Source organism: Chiloscyllium plagiosum, unplaced genomic scaffold (assembly GCF_037043375.1).
Source record: "Chiloscyllium plagiosum isolate Xiang-an unplaced genomic scaffold, Cpla_swu_hap1 HiC_scaffold_42, whole genome shotgun sequence".
NCBI lineage: Eukaryota > Metazoa > Chordata > Chondrichthyes > Orectolobiformes > Hemiscylliidae > Chiloscyllium > Chiloscyllium plagiosum.
This window is the reverse complement of record NW_028270180.1, coordinates 34822490-34840090: the sequence shown is the minus strand read 5'-3', so window position 1 is coordinate 34840090 and position 17601 is coordinate 34822490. Positions and strand designations below refer to the sequence as shown.

At 42.1% G+C, this 17601-nt stretch overlaps 1 protein-coding gene across 4 annotated transcripts in view; it reads right to left on the bottom strand.

Moving 5' to 3' along the window:
• The window catches only part of usp3 (ubiquitin specific peptidase 3), a 212697-nt gene that overhangs the window by 142458 nt on the left and 52638 nt on the right, over window positions 1–17601 (bottom strand). The window lies entirely within an intron of this gene.

The window sequence follows — 17601 nt, the reverse complement described above, 5'->3', positions numbered from 1 at the left end:
GGGATTTCAGATAAAAGGAAAGATTAGAGATATTGGGCTTTTGTTACTTGGAGCAGGGAAGGTTAAAAGGTGATCTTATTCAGGTGCTCAGAAGTATAAAAAATTTTGACAAGATAAAGGAGGATATTTTGTTTCCACTAGTTGGTCTATCAGTAACTAGGGATCACCATTTGAAGACTGCCAGCAAGACAGCCAGGAGTGAAATGAGGAGAAATGTCTTTACTCAGTTGTTTGGATTTGGAATATGATGCCTGAAAGAGTGGAAACAGATTACATAGGACATTTCAAAAGAGAGTTAGATATATATTTGCAAAAGATGAATTTACAGAACTGGAGAATGACACTAGCTGGATAGCTCTTTTGGCAGCTGGTACAGACTCAAATGGTCAAGTGACCACATTCTGTACTGTAAAATTATATGATTTTATGATCCATTATCTAATTGAATGGGAAGACATGCTTGAGAGGCTGAATGGCTTACTCGCGTCCCAATGATCAAACTTGTCACACCACTTGAGCTCATTCTATGCTCATTACTTACGTTTTACTGCTGCATACCAATTATTTTGAATGGTCTGTTCAAATATTAGCGAGAGCTATGCCTACCAAGGATAGTTGAACTATGAATGTTCACCAATGCTTAAAAATGAATAGGAGTTAAATGTATATCTCCTAAAACTCTAGGCAGTCATTAATAACTGACCTTAAGTGACTACTGTGGCCAGCAATAAGGAATTCATTAGGGCAACAGGCTCCATTCTTATTGTACTTTGTCAGTAAATTATGACAGGGTGCAGAGTTTGGAGGCTGTTGGGCATAAGCGGAACCATGATCTGTGAACTAGTAAAGATCAAAAATCAGAATTGTGCAGCACAGAAACAGACCCTTCGGTATTACTCATCCATGCTGACCAGATATCCTTAATTAAATTAAAGCAGCATGATGACTCAGGGGTTAGCACTGCTGCCTCGCAGTGCCAGGGTCCCAGGTTCAATTCCACCTTCTGGCAACTGCATGGGTTTCCTCCAGGAGTTCTGGCTTCGTCAGAGTCTGAAGATGGACAGGTTAGGTTAAACACTAAATGGCTCTGGTCAGACCACATTTTGAATATTTTTGTGCAGTTGTACTGGCCTTGGAGCATGTTCAGAGGAGGTTCACGAGAACGGTCCCAGGAACGAAAAGCTTAACATTTAAGGAATGTTTGAGGACTCTGTACTCGATGGAGTTTAGAAGGTCGAGGGAGGATCAAATTGAAACATACAGAATACTGAACGGCCTGGACAAAGATGATGCGGGGAAGATGTTTCCATTGGTAGGAGAGATTAGGACCCCAGGGTACAGCATTACAATACAGGGAAACCTTTTAAAACAGAGATAAGGAGAATCTTCTTCAGTTCAACAGTAGTGAATCTATGGAATTCATTGGCACAGCAGGCTGTGGAGGCCAGGTCACTGAGTATATTTAATTCAGAGATAATTAGATTCTTCGGTATCAAAGAGATCAAGGGTTACAGGGCATTCTTGAATTGGCTGATAATTTCCCATCTTTTGCCTTACATTAGCGATTTTCTAGTCCTCTGAGAACCTGCCCAACTCCAGTGATGCCTGAAAAATCACTACTAAAGCCTCTACTATCTCTTCAGCTTTCTCCATTAGAATTCTAGCGTGTATACACATGGTCCACTTCCAACCCTTTCAGTTTTTCTAACACCTTCTCCTTGGTGATGGCCACCATACTCATCTCTGCCCCCTCACTCTTTTGAATTTTTGGGATATCATTTGTGTCTTCCACCATGAAGACAGATGCAAAGTACTTATTCAGTTCCTTAGCCATTTCTTTGCTCCCCATTACTACTTCTCCAGCATCATTTTCCAGTGGCCCAATGTACACTTTTGTGTCTCATTTACCATTTATATATTTATCTCTTTCCATCGCTAAAGTAAACATAACCAAATTGTGGTCACTAAAATGCTTATCTACCTCCAAATCTAACACCTGGCCTGGTTCATTACCTAGTACTAAATCCAATATGGCCTCGCCCCTTGTTGGCCTGTCTACATACTGTGTCAGGAGACCCTCCTGCACACATTGGACAAAGACTAACCCATCTATAGTACTCTAATTATAATACTTCCAGTCAACATTTGGAAAATTAAAGCCCCCATAATAGCTACTCTGTTACTCTCGCTCCTATCCAGAATCAGCTTTGCTATCCTTTCCCGACATCTCTGGAACTATTCTGATGCCTATAGAACGCTCCCAACAGGGTGACCTCCTTTTTCTGTTTCTAACCTCAGTAGATGAGTCTTCAAAATATCCTTTCTGCCACTGTAATACTGTCCTTAACTAACAATGCCATTCTCCCCTCTTTTTCATGTTCTTACTGAAACATCTAAACCCTGGAACCTGCAACAACCATTCCTGTCCCTGCTCTATCCATGTCTCTGAAATGGCCACAACATCGAAGTCCCAGGTACCAACCCATACTGCAAGCTTACTGACCTCGCTAGCACGAGGCACAGGCAACAAACCAGAGATAATAACTCTTTGTTCTAGCTCTAATCTTCCACCCTAGCTCGTGAACTTCTGCTTTAAATCTCCATCCCTTTTCCTACCTAGGTCTTTGGTGCCTATGCACATTTCGCAAATTCCTTTTCTTGTGATCCACTACCAACCTGATGCTCCCAGTTCACCTGCATATTGAAATCTGCTATGATCACTGTAGCCTTACCTTTCTGTCTCTCGGTGTATCTTATGCCCAAAATTCTGATGACTGTTTGGAGGACTGGACATAACACCCATTGTCGATTTTTTTTTTGAACTTTGCAATTCCTCAACTCTACCCACACAGATTCCACATCATCTGACCCTACTTAGTTTACGGCTATTGATTTAATTTCAAGTTTTTTTTAAACTAACAAAGCAACCCCACCTCCTCTGCTCACCTGTCTGTCTTTTCAATAGAATACATATCCTTGGATATTTATTCTCTATGATGCCCATTATATCACATCTGCCAATTTCGATTGGCACCACAGCCCATTTACATTATTTTGTATATGTGCCTTCAGATATAACACCTTCGGTCTTTAATTGACTGCCTGTCTTCTCACTGTCATTTTTTTTTATTCTATGTGTTTGAAGTTTGATTCTTAACGCTTTTCAAACGCACTCTTATTTTGTGTGCTGGAGAGTTTAATAATTTTTCCGACTTTTGTTTTTCATATTTTTCCATGCAGTTGAATTTAATCTGTAGCTTTGCTTCCCATTAGTCATTATGCTTCTTGCAGTTTTACCCTTCCCTTCTCCCCCTTTACTTCCTTGTTTAAAGAGTACTCCTAACCCTTTGCACTAGAACACTGCTCCCAGCTCGCTTCAGATGTAGACCATCCCAATGGTACAGATTCCTCCTGTTCCAATACAGATGTTAGTGCTCCATGAAAAGGAACCCCTCTTTCCTGTACCACTCCTTTAGCCACGTGTTTATTTCCCTTACTCTCACATCTGTATGCCAATTTGCATGTGACTCAGACAGTAATCTGGAGACTATGACCCTTGAGGACTTTTTCTATCATTTGATTCCTAGTTCTTAATAATCCCTAAACAGGTCCTCTTTCCACATCTTGCCTCCATTGTTTGTCATTACGTGAACCACAACTGAATCCTCCCCTTCCCTCTCCAACATCCTTTCAAGCCAGTCAAAGATGTCCTGCACCCTGACACCGGGCAGGCAACGCACCAGGCGGGACTCTCGATCCTGCTTATAAAGGATATTATCTATTCCCCTAATTATAGAATCCCCTACAACTACCACTTAACTTTTTGCTCCCCCTCTTGAATGCCTCCAGTACCATGGTGCCATGGTCAGCTCGCTCATCCTCCCTACAGCTATGTTCCTCATCTACACAGGGAGCAAGTACCTCATATCTGTTGGACAAAGTCAAGAGCTGAGATTCCTCTACTTGCCTCATTTGCGGTCACACCCTGCTTCTTTCCTTGACCACTGACTGAATTTGTGATACCTAATCTACCAGGTATGACTGCCTCCTGAAACAAAGCTTCCAGGTATCTCTCCCCTTCCTCTTAAGAACCTCTATAAGGTCACCCCTCAACCTCCAATATTCAAGGGGAAAAAACCCCAGCCTATTCAGCCTTTCCCTATAGCTCAAACTCTCCAACCCAGCAACATCCTGGTAAATCTTTTCTGTACCCTTTCATGTTTTCTGCAGCTGCAAGTCCAGAATTGAATGCAGTACTCCAAAAATGGCCGAACCAATGTCTTGTACAGTTGCAACATGATATCCCAACTCCTATACTCAATGCACTAACCACTAAATGCAAATGGACCAAACACTTTCTTCACTACCTGTCTACTTGTGACTCCACGAGCAATGCAAAGTCACTACTTTTGGCAACATTCCCCAGGACCCTACCATTAAGTATATAAGTCCCACCCTGATTTGTCTTATCAAAATAAAAACCTTCACATTTATCTAAAATAAACTCCATCTGCCATGCCTTGGCCCATTTGGCCAAAGTCCCTTTATACTCTGAGATAACAGTCTTCACTGTCTACTACAGCACCAATTCTGGTGTCACCTACAAACTTACTAACAATTCCTCCTATAATCACATCCTAATAATTTACATATATGCAAAAGAGCAGTGCACACAGCATTGATTCTTACTGCACACCACTGGTCAAAGGCCTCTAGTCCAAACAATACCCCTCCACAACCACCCTCTGTCTCCTACCTTCAAGCCAATTTTGTATTCAAATGGCTAGGTCTCCCTGGATCCCACGTGATCTAATCTTGCTAACCAGTCTACCATGCGGAACATTGTCAAACAGCTTGAAGTCCATCTAGACAACAACCACCGCTCTGCCTTCATCAATCTTCTTTGTCACGTCTTCAAAATACTCAATCAATCAAGTTAGTGAGAGACACTTTCCCATGCACAAAGCCATGTTGACTATCCCTAATTAGGAGAATCGACGTTTCGGGCATTAGCCCTTCTTCAGGAAGAAGGGCTAATGCCCGAAACGTCGATTCTCCTGTTCCCTAGATGCTGCCTGACCTGCTGCGCTTTTCCAGCAACACATTTCCATCTCTGATCTCCAGCATCTGCAGACCTCACTTTATCCCTAATTAGTCCCTGCCTTTCCAAATACATGTAAATTCTGTCCCTCAGAATCCCCTCCAAAAACATATGCACCACCGACATCAGGCTCTCTGGTCTATAGTTTCCTGGCTTTTCCTTACCACCTTTCTTAATTAATAGCATATTAGTCACCTTCCAGTCTTCTGTGTCTATCTACAATACAAATATCTCACAATCACTTCCATAGCTTCTTAAAGTTCTATGGTACAACTGATCAGCTCCTGGGGATTTATCCACCTTTACGTGTTTTAAGACCTCCAGCACCACCTCCTCTGTAATATGAACACTTTTCAAGATTAGATTAGATGAGATTCTCTACAGTGTGGAAACAGGCCCTTTGGGCCAACAAGTCCACACTGCCCCTCTGAAGAGAAACCCACCCTAACCCATTCTATTTACCCCTGACTAACGCATCTAAGACTATGGGCAATTTAGCATGGCCAATTCACCGGACTTGCACCCGGAGGAAACCCACGCAGACACAGGGAGAATGTGCAAACTCCACACAGACAAGCTGGAATTGAACCCAGGACCCTGGTGCGGTGAGGCAGCAGTACTAACCAATGAGCCACCGTGCCACTCTTATCATTATTTATTTCCCCAAGTTCTCTAGCTTCCACATCCTCCTCCACAGTAAATACTGATGTGAAATATTTGTTTACTATCTCACCCATCTCCTGCGATTCCACACAGACAATCTTGTGGATCTTTAAGGGACCCTATTCTCCCCCAGTTACTCTTTTGCGCTTAATGTATTTATAGAATCTCTTTGGATTCTCCTTAACTCTACTTGTCAAAGCCATCTTGCATCTTTTTTGCCCTTCTGATTTCCCTCGAGTATAATGCAACTGGCTTTTACTCAGAGAGTATAACATTTAACAAGTGGGCGGCACGGTGGCACAGTGGTTAGCACTGCTGCCTCACAGCGCCAGAGACCCGGGTTCAATTCCCGACTCAGGCGACTGACTGTGTGGAGTTTGCACATTCTCCCCGTGTCTGCGTGGGTTTCCTCCGGGTGCTCCGGTTTCCTCCCACAGTCACAAAGATGTGCGGGTCAGGTGAATTGGCCTTGCTAAATTGCCCGTAGCATTAGGTTAAAGGGGTAAATGTAGGGGTATGGGTGGGTTGCGCTTCGGCGGGTCGGTGTGGACTTGTTGGGCCGAAGGGCCTGTTTCCACGCTGTAAGTAATCTAATCTAATCTAAGTTTCAAAAAAGTGCAATAAATTTATTTTAAACTTTTAATGCTAGATCAAGTCCCAGAACTTGACTGTTCTTTTGTTAACGATCAGCCAGAATTGAAAAGGCAAAAGTATGCGAAAGGCATGAACAATGCTTGAGAATGAAGCCCTCTCCCACAGATGTTTTGGAAAAGGTTCCTCCACCATTTAACTGGAAATCGTCATATTTAAAGTTTATATTAAATACATATAATTGAGAACACTACAAAACAGATGATTTATTTTAAACAACTGGAAAAGCACAGCTTAACTCGTTTTCTCAGCTCAATTCTTGGGATTCTTGCTACATAGAGTGTGCATTTTTAGCTGTGCAATGCCAAGTTATTGATCACTTAATCATCAGAAAGATAAAAGTAGCCAACTTCGGAAAGAATGACAATGTAAAATGTCTTTGCAGGGAATAGGGGAAAGCTGAACCATTTTTATTTGCCCTTTTCCTTCTAAATGGCACTGTGCAGAATAGTTCCATTGACTCAAACAGGTAACGCAATTACAACATGTCCATGTGTTATGATGTCATTATGGTGTCATCATGACAGGAAGGAGTGACAAATGACTATTTTCAACACAGAATTAATTTAATGAGGGACATGGATAGGAAAATAGACAATGTCTTTCCCCTGGAATGGGTGAGCCCAGAACTAGGAGGCATAGGTTTAGGGGGGTGGTGGTGGGGGGGGGGGGGGGGGGGGATTTAAAAAGATCCAAGGGGCAACTTTTTCATGCAAAGGGTGGTGCATGTATGGAATGAGCTGGCAGAGGAAGTGGTGGAGGCTGCAACATATATATAAAGACATCTGGATGGGTATATGGATAGGAAGGCTTTAGAGGCAATGGGCTGGCAAATGGGACTAGATTAATTTAGGTTATCTGGTCAACGAGTTGGACCGAAGAGTCTGTTTCCATACTATATATCTCTATGACTCTAGGTTTAACAAAATCATGTGTTAATTATTAGAACAGGATGACAGATGTAACCTGAACTCCAGAACCACATTTTTATTGCATTCAAATTCCACCATGTGCCATGACAAGATTTGAATCCAAGTCCTTGGGCATTACCTGGTTCTTTGGCTCAAGAGCCTAAAGATACCACTACACCATTGCCTGGATGTTAATCTTACAGACCAATGGTCAATAACGATAGTGAATAAAATATCTTAAACAGCATAATTTTCGACCATATCAAGGCTTGAATGCAAATCTGATTGACACTGTTCATTGCCAGATTTTTGTGAGCATAACACATCCTGTCCCTTTCCAATTATGAGGTAGAGAAAGAATTTGTATTTTTATTGTATCTTTCAAACACAAGTATTCAAAAGCATGAAATTTCCAACTAATTATTTTTAAACATGGGAATACTGCTGTAATGCAGGCAGATGTGGAAATGTAGGCATGTTGCACATAGCATGTTCCACAAAAAGCAAATTGGTTGAGGGATAAATGTTGACCATATACAGTGAATACCTTGTTGTAACAAGGGATACTTTATGTCCACCTATGAGCAGACAGGACCCCTGCTTAACATCTGAAAGACAGCACTTCCAACAATGTAGTATACCTTCTGCACAGCGTTGGCAATGATCCATAATTTATATTCTACGGACGATGCTCATCAATTCTGTAAAGTTGTCAGTGAGTTGCAATAGATTTGGCTAAGATCCTCATTAGGATCCATGCAACTAGTGATTAAATACAGTTGTTCGGTGACAGTACAGGTTCAACTAGTGAGAGAAAAGGCAGGTATGTAAAGCAAGTGGCACGTTAGTCAACCTCCAGTCTTCCGGCATCTCGCCTGTGATTTGCTCTGAGTGACAACAAGAAATGGTATCACTAGCCTGATAACTGCCGCAACAAAGTCAACTGTTGAATGCTAATGTTGGTTGCGCATCCTCTTTAGTGATAGAGGAAGTCATTTAGTCAAGATAACTATTATAAAATCAGAATTATACAATGCAGAAGAGGCCCTTTGGCCTATCAAGTCTGCACAGATAAGTGAGAAACACTTGTCCTTCAATCTAATCCATTCAGAGCAAATCACAGGCGAGATGCCGGAAGACTGGAGGTTGACTAACGTGCCACTGTTTAAGAAGGGTGGTGAGGACAAGCCAGGGAACTATAGACCAGTAAGCCTGACGTCAGTGGTGGGGAAGTTGTTGGAGGAAATCCTGAGGGACAAGGTGTACATGTATTTGGAAAGGCAAGGACAGATTAGGGATAGTCAACATGGCTTTGTGCGTGGGAAATCATGTCTTACAAATTTGAGTTTTTTGAAGTAACAAAGAGGATTGATGAGGGCAGAGCAGTAGATGTGATCTATCTGGACTTCAGTAAGGCATTCGACAAGGCTAAATCCCACGGAATACAGAGAGAACTAGCCATTTGGATACAGAACTGGCTCAAAGGTAGAAGAGAGAGGGTGGTGGTGGAGGGTTTTTTTAGACTGGAGGCCTGTGACCAGTGGAGTGCGCCACAGGATTGGTGCTGGGTCCTCTACTTTTCGCCATTTATATAAATGATTTGGATGTGAGCATAAGAGGTACAGTTAGTAAGTTTGCAGGTGACACCAAAATTGGAGGTGTAGTGGACAGCGAAGGAGGTTGGGCTGGATACTGGCAAGTGGAACTAGATTAGATTGGGATATCTAGTCAGCATGGATGGGTTGGACCGAAGGGTCTGTTTCCATGTTGTACATCTTTAGATTAGATTAGATTAGATTACTTACAGTGTGGAAACAGGCCCTTCGGCCCAACAAGTCCACACCGCCCTGCCGAAGCGCAACCCACCCATACCCCTACATTTACCCCTTACCTAACACTACGGGCAATTTAGCATGGCCAATTTACCTACCCTGCACATCTTTGGACTGTGGGAGGAAACCGGAGCACCTGGAGGAAATCCACGCAGACACGGGGAGAATGTGCAAACTCCACACAGTCAGTCGCCTGAGGCGGGAATTGAACCCGGGTCTCTGGCGCTGTGAGGCAGCAGTGCTAACCACTGTGCCACCGTGCCGCCCATCTCTATGACTATGTGCATGAGCAGAGCAGAAACACTCCATAAGTAAAATCCTAACATTTTAGTGAAGAGTTAGTTCTGGTGTATGAAGCATAGAGGGTCTTGTGGCACAGTGGCAACACCCCTACCTCTGAGCCAGGAGGCCTAGGTTCAAATCCCACCACTCCAGAGATGAGCAATAAACATCTTGAAACAAGCTGATTTGAAAATATCTAGATGAAAAGAATAGGAAGGATGTAAACAATTCACAAGAATATTACCAAGACTGGAATGTTTGAGTTATAAGAGGAGGCTGGATCGGCTGGGACTTTTTACCCCTGGAGATTAGGAGTCTGAAGGGTCACCTTATAGGAGATTTATAAAGTCATAAGGGGCATAGATAAGGTGAAAAGTAAGTTTTTTTTTCCCCAGGGTAAGGGAGTCCAAAACTAGAGGAAATGGTTTAAGGGGAGAGGGAAAAGTTTTAAAAAGGGACTGTGGAGGGGCAACTTTTTAAAAAAAACAGAGGATGGTGTGTATAAGGTACGAGCTGCCAGAGGAACTAGTAGAGATAATGCTATTCCAACTTTTAAAAAGATGTTTGGATAGGTGCATGGATAGGAAATGTTTTGAGGGAATATGGTCCCACTTTAAAAGAAGGGCAGTCGAGTTAGACCAGACGTAGCAGAGGCCCCTTATAGTTTGAGATATTCATGAATGGTGTGGATGAGAATGTGAGGTGGGTGATGTTTGAACAGATTGGAAAGAAAGCAGCAGCGGAAGAGTTATAATCTTTATTAAAGAGAACATTGGAGTGTAGGAGCAAGAAGTGGTCCAATGGAGTTAAAGAGGAAAAAATGAGAGGGCAGAAACAAATAGATACAATTACATTGCCTCAGTGTAGTCTGTAGACCACCTGTTAATGGGAGAGACGTTGAGAAGCACATTTGCAATGAAGTGCAAGTTGCTAGAATTATACAGTCGTTCTAGCACATGAATTTAACCATCAGAATACAGACTCAAAAAGCACAATGTATGTTAAGCATCATTTTCCACATTAGTAATTTTCTACTTCAAAAGAAAAAGCAGCATTGCTGGATCTTGTTCTTGTGAATGAGGTGGGCCAAAAAGATCTAGTGTCAGTGGACATCATTTCAGGACGGTAATCACTATCCATAAAGCTTAAGGTGGCTATGGAAATTGACAAAGAACAATCCAAAGTAAGCATGATTTGAATTATAGAATCCCTGCAGTGCAGAGGGGGGCCATTTGGCCCATCGCGTCTGCACCAACCATCCAAACAGCATCCCATTCAATCTCTCTCCCTATCCCCGTAACCCTTCATTTATTACGGTTAGTTCACCTAGCCTACACATCCTTGGACACTACAAACAATTTAGCATTGCGTATCCACCTAACCTGCACATATCTGTGGAGGAAACCAGAGCACCGGGTGGAAACTCAAGAGACATGGGGAGAATATGCAAACTCCTCACAGACAGTTGGCAGAGGCTGAAATTGAACACTGGCATTGAGGTAGATGTAAACCACCATATTGACCCCAAGCTGGATTAACTGAAGGAGAGACAACTTGGAATAAGAACTGATCTGGCTCAGGCAAAATTGAAGCAATAAGTACACCACCAGTGTGATAGACTTAATCAGCAAGTGTGTGGAGGACTGCATACGGAGGAAGTCAATCTGTGTGTTCTCCAGCAGGAAACCCTGGATGAATCTGCTAAAATCCAAGAGTGAATGGAAAGGACTGAATGACATCACAGATTCTAAAATGAGACTGTGCAAGATAGCAGACAATGACACATCCCTCCCAGATCGTCTCAACGCCTTCCACCATAAGACCATAAGACCATAACACGCTCACTTTGAGCAGAATTTCAGCAGAGAGGTAACACCTATTCCTTACAAACCTATCCCAACAGTCACTGCAGAGGTCAGATCAGTTTTCCTTCATGTGAATCCAAGGAAAGCGATGGGACAAGACCAAGTACCAGTCCATGCACTCAGAGCATGTGCAGATCAACTGGCAGAGGTCTTCTTGGACATCTTCAGCCTCTCCCTGCAGCAGGCCACTGTCCCTGCCTGTTTCAAAAGGGCCAACATCCTCCCTGTGCCTAAGGCGACTCATGCAGCAGGTCTCAATGACTACCACCTAGTGGCCCTAACTTCAGTGTTGAAGTGTTTTGAAAGGCTGGTCATGGCATTAATCAACTCCAGTCTCCCCACTACACTTGACCCGCTTCAGTTTGCCTATCGGACCAACTGATTCACATTAGATGCCATATCATTTGCCCTTCTTTCCTCGCTAGAACATCTTGACACCAAGAACATCTATGTAAGAATCCTACTCATTGACTACAGTTCAGTTCCAACACTATTATCCCCTTGAGACTGATTACTAAACATAGAGATCTCGGACTAAGCCCCACTCTCTGCAATTGGATCCTTAGTTTCCTGACCCACAGGCCACTATCAGTGAAGATTGGGGACAATATTTCATCCTCACTAACACTCAACACTGGAGCCCCCCAGGGATGCGTACTCAGCCCCGTACTGTACTCATTGTACACGCATGACTGCGTCACCAAATACCAGGCTAATGCCATTTACAAGTTAGCTGATGACACCACCATAGTCGGTCGAATCTCAGATGGCAACGAAACAGGCTACAGACAGGAAGTGGAAGACCTGGAAAAATGGTGGACTGAGAACCACCTAGCTCTCAATGCCGGCAAAACCAAGGAATTCATTATTGATTTTCGGTGGGCTATTACTCATGCCCACTACACATTAACAGCAGAGGTGGAACAAGTGGAGAGTGTCAAGCTCCTGGGAGCGGTCATCCACAACAAGCTTTCTTGAACCCTTCACGTGGATGCACTGGTTACAAAGGCCCAATGTCTCTTCTTCCTCAGGCAGCTGAGAAAATGTGCATCAAGATACTACCTGGTATGGCAACTATACTGTTCAAGATCGGAGATGGTTAGAGAGAGTGGTGAACTCAGCCCGGACATTCACAAAGGCCAACCTCCAATCTATAGAATCTATCTACCAGGCCCGCTGTCAAGAAAAGGCTGCCAGCATTCTCAAAGATCCATCCCACCCTGGCAAGGTTTTTCTACCAGCTCTACCATCGGGGAGAAGGTACAGAAGCCTGAATACACGCATCAGGCGATTTTGAAACCGCTTCCACCTTACTGTTGTTAGAATACTGAATGGACTCAAACTCTTAGCATTCACCTGTGCTTTTGTTTTTGCCACTGTTTACCTATTATTTACTGATCTATGCTACTTAATTCTGATCTGCCTGGATTGCTCACAGACAAGCTTTTCACTGTGCCTCGGTACATGTGACAATAAATTCAATTCAATTCAGACAAAGCAGTAAACAGGTAAACAACTAGCTGTCTTATTTATTCTTTAAAGGCAAAGCAAGATAATTAGAACATGTGCACACATGAAAGCAAATCAGATGGATAATACAATGAGGAATCAGGTTAAATATAGAATATTCAAAGGAGAATTGAAAATACAATTACGCAAAGCAAAAAGAAAGTTGAGTAAGAGGCTAGTAGTGTACATAAGGGGAATTCAAAAATCTTCTATAGGTGTACAAGTAGTTCAAATAGTTCAGCTACTTATGTGGTTTAAAATTTCAATAGTTTTTTTTAAAGAAACATATAATTCAGGACAGAGTTAAAGTCACTTGGGGTCAATGCAGAATAATCGTGTTTAAATAATGAGGTTTTGTCTGCAGTAACAAAGGAGGTTGATTTACACATTTACTGCATCCGCTGCACCCGATGTGGCCTCCTCTACATTGGGGAGACAGGCCGCCTACTTGCAGAATGTTTCAGAGAACACCTCTGGGACACCTGCACCAACCAACCCAACCGCCCCGTGGCTGAACACTTTAACTCCCCCTCCCACTCACCAAGGACATGCAGGTCTTTGGCCTCCTCCATCGCCAGACCATGGCAACACGACGCCTGGAGGAAAAGCACCTCATCTTCCGCCTAGGAACCCTCCAACCACAAGGGATGAATGCAAATTTCTCCAGTTTCCTCATTTCCCCTCCCCCATCTTATCTCAGTCCCAACCCTCAGACTCAGCACCGCCTTCTTGACCTGCAATCTTCTTCCCAACCTCTCCGTCCCCACCACCCTCACCTTAACCTCCTTCAACCTATCGCATTCCCAACGTCCCTCCCCCAAGTCCCTCCTCCCTACCTTTTATCTTAGCCTGCTTGAAACCTATACACACAAATAGAAAGCTGGTCATTAACACCAGTGCCTCACTGATAATGTTACCTGATAGTGGTGACAAAACATCTGAAAATGAACCTTCTAGCTCAGCGAGCAAACTTGCATCCAAACCTCAACCTGAGCGACAAATCTTCTCATAACTCATTGTTATGCTACACAAGAACTCTTTTAAATTTTCTTATTACAACTATGAAAAGAAAGGCTCAGTTATTTTACCATAAACAAATCTTAAACACTCTCTCAAACCTCAGCTGAAAGGTCTTCCTTGTCCATACTTTAAATTCTCAACAACCGGCATTTCTTTTTAGCAAGATTGATGCTGTTTTCTTTAGTGTCTTTTCTCGAAACCTTTAAACTGCTAATACAGCTCACTTAATATTTAATATGGGTTTGGTAACCTCAGGTCTTTGGGTTTCTGACTTACTTTTAAACCGCTCAGAAGTTTTTTCTTTCTGTCTTGACTATTTTGGATGTTGCTAAACTAACAGTACTTCTGTTGCTACAGACATTTCTCTCTAAATGAACCTGGCACACTGCCTGTCTGTTCTGGGTTGTTCTGACTGTGTTACTGGACTCTGGTCTCTCAACAACAGCAGCATTTTTTTTCTTTTCTAACTTTTTTTAAAATGCAGTTTGCATTTTTAAATGCAAATAAATCTTCAAGGATTTTAAAGACTTTGCTTAAATGCATGTAAGGGTTTAGATTGGATGAAAAGGGCTTTTGCCCAAAACATTGATTTTCCTGCTCCTCTGATGCTGTCTGACCTGCTGTGCTTTTCCAGCACCACTCTAATCTAAACTCTGTTTCCAGCATCTGCAGTCCTCACTTTTGCCCCGCTTAAATGCATGTAAACCAAACAACTCTCTCTCAAACTAAAAAAAAACCTCCATTAACACACAAAATCAAATCAAACTTAAAAGAAAATTCCTCAACTTAAGAACCCAAGCTCTCCAGCAATTATATTATGAACAGGTTTAATGAAATTCAACAAGAGGAAAATCTTCTGTACATTCTGGAATGCACTGCTTGAGAGTATGATGGAGACATCAAGGTGCCCAAAAGGGAATCATATTATTATCTGAAAAACAAATGCAGGGCCAAAGGGAAAAGGTGTGGGAGTGGCTGTAAGCAAAACGTGTTTGCAGAGAATCAGCACAAACAGAGATAACCCTTCTGTGCAGTAACTATTCTATGATTCTACGAAAGGCTATGGATCTATTGTGGCAGGCATCCAGCTTCCACAGTTCTGTCATAATCTCCTCAAAAACAAAGTATAATTGATTTATTTCCTTTTGTTAAATTCAAAGAAACAAAAAAAGACTATGTCAAGAGTAAGTGTAAATGATTGAATAGCAGCAGTCCAAATACTGCTTGGAAAGAATTAAGAAATGAAGAACATCTTGCAGAACCAATGTGTTAATTCTATTTCTCTCTTCACAAATATTGCCTGAACTGAATATTTCCCATTATTTCATTTCCAGTATCTACAATACTTTGCTCTTGAACTAGCATATGGTCTTTATTGCAAAGGGTTATAAGGAGTAAGGATGTCTTGCAGCAATTATTTTGGGCTTTGCCAAGACCACAGTTGTACATAACTCTGGTATGCACGGATAAGTATACTTGCCTTAGAAGGTGTACTAAGGTCCACTAACCGGATTTCTGAAATAAGAGGCTGGTCTTATGAAGACAGATGGGAGTAGAAGAGACCTATATTCCTGACATTTAGAAGAATAAGTAATCTCACTGAAACGTATAAAATTTTTAAAGATGGTTTAATAGGATCAATGCTGAGCTAACTTAGAATTTCAACTATAGTCTTTATTGACAATGGAGGGTTTAGGGATCATATGGTCTACTTCTGCTCCCATTTCTTGTTCTTATTCCAGACTTACAGAAGCTAACGTGCAAGATGCTTTAAATGCGAGCTTTTTAAAAAACATACTATAACAAAACCCTTCATGCAACATTTGCACCGAAATAACAAATACACAATAAAAAGAGGGCCAATGTGCAAAATGTGGCTGATATATGTCGAAACAAAATTTTAAATAAAAAGTATTAATTTCAACAGAAACCAAATTAACACAAAGTAAAAGAACATGTATTTAAGACTTCAAATGAAAGTATTCAATTATCACAGCAAATGACACACTTAGCCATAAAATATTTTATTTGCTTGCCAATACACACATCCATTCCAAGACCAGCAAAACCCAAGTGAGAAAGTTTACTCAGCAAGATGCTGACTAGAAAATGAATTAACCTGCACTCTCCTTAGGTCATAATCAGACAGACCTACAGCACAGGAAAAGGAACACCCCATGCTGGTCAAAAATGAGCACCTAGCTTTCCAACACTTGGCCTATAGCCTTATATGTCTTAGCATCACAAGTGCACATCTAAATGCAATGTATGTAACAGTTGAGACAGATGAACATAAGAGCCTGAATTAGTATATGGAACTATGATACTGTACCCATTCCAGAAACTTGGTTGACAGACGGTCAGCATTGGCAGCTCAATATTTTAGGGTTTTGATATTTCAGGCATGATAGAGGGGGATGTAAAAAGGGCAAAGGAACTGCATTACTGATTAAGCAGAATGTCACAGTTGTACTTGGAGGGATCATCCAGCAAGGCCATATGGGAAGAACTCAATGATTACACCTTTCTTACTCCTATAATAGGGAATACTACAGGGCTCCCAATTGCCAACATGTGATAGAGGAACACATTTAGAGTTAGAGCACAGAAAGATGTAAAAATACAGCTGTTGTAAAGGGTGATTTTAACTTCCTCAATATTGACTGGGACTCCCTTAGTTCCAAGGGCTTAGATGAGGTAGAATTTGTTAGATTCATCCAGGAGGGGCTCCTGAAACAAAATGTAGATGCCCTACTTGAAAAGGCATTGTACTAGATCTTGCATTGTGGAATGAGCCCAGCCAAGTAATTGACGTTTCAGCGAGGAGGATTTTGGGAACAGTGATCATAATTCCGAAGGTAGTCATGGTTAAAAATTAAACTGGTGCTCACATGAAGGCACTAAATTGGGGGAAGGTTAATTGCAATAGTATTTGGCAGGAACTGGAAAAATGAGATTGGAGGCAGCCGTTAGAGGATAAATCCACAACTGACATGAGCGTTTTTTTTAAAAAAGGCCAGATGATCAAAGTTCAGGACCAGCAGATTCCTGTGAGGATCAAAGATAATGGTGGCAAGATTCAGGAATGCTGGATGACAAGAGATTTTGAAACTTTACTCAAAAAGTAAAGGAAGCATACATAAGGTTTGGGAAGCTGAAATCAGACAAGACTCCCGAATATAAAGGAAGCAGGAAAGTACTTAAAATAGGGAATTAGGAGGGTAAAATGGGAAGCATCCTTAGCAAGTAGGATTACGGAGAATCCGAAGGCATTTTACACATATATTAGGAGCAAGAGGGTAAGCTAGGGAAGGGGGGGGGGGGGGGGGGGGGTCACCACACTATAGGAAGGATGTGGAGGTTTTGGAGACGGTGCAAAAGAAGTTTACCAGGATGGTGCCTGGATTGCTATAAAGGGGAAGCTGAACAAAGTGGGAATGTTTTTGCTAGAGCTCTGGAGGCTGAGGGGTCAACCTGATGGAGAGGCAACAATAAAATTATGAGAGGCATGGATAGGGTGGACAGTCAAGAGTCTTGTTCCCAGGGTGGAAATGTCAAATATACAGTAAGACATGGCAAGTTTAAAAAAGATAAAGTCATAGATACGTACATCACAGAAACAGACCCTTCAATCCAACTCGTCCATGCTGACTAGATAGCCCAACATAATTTAGCCCCATTTTCCAGCATTTGGCCCATATCCCTCTAAACCCTTCCTATTCATATATCCATCCAGATGCCTTTTAAATGTTGCAATTGAACCAGCC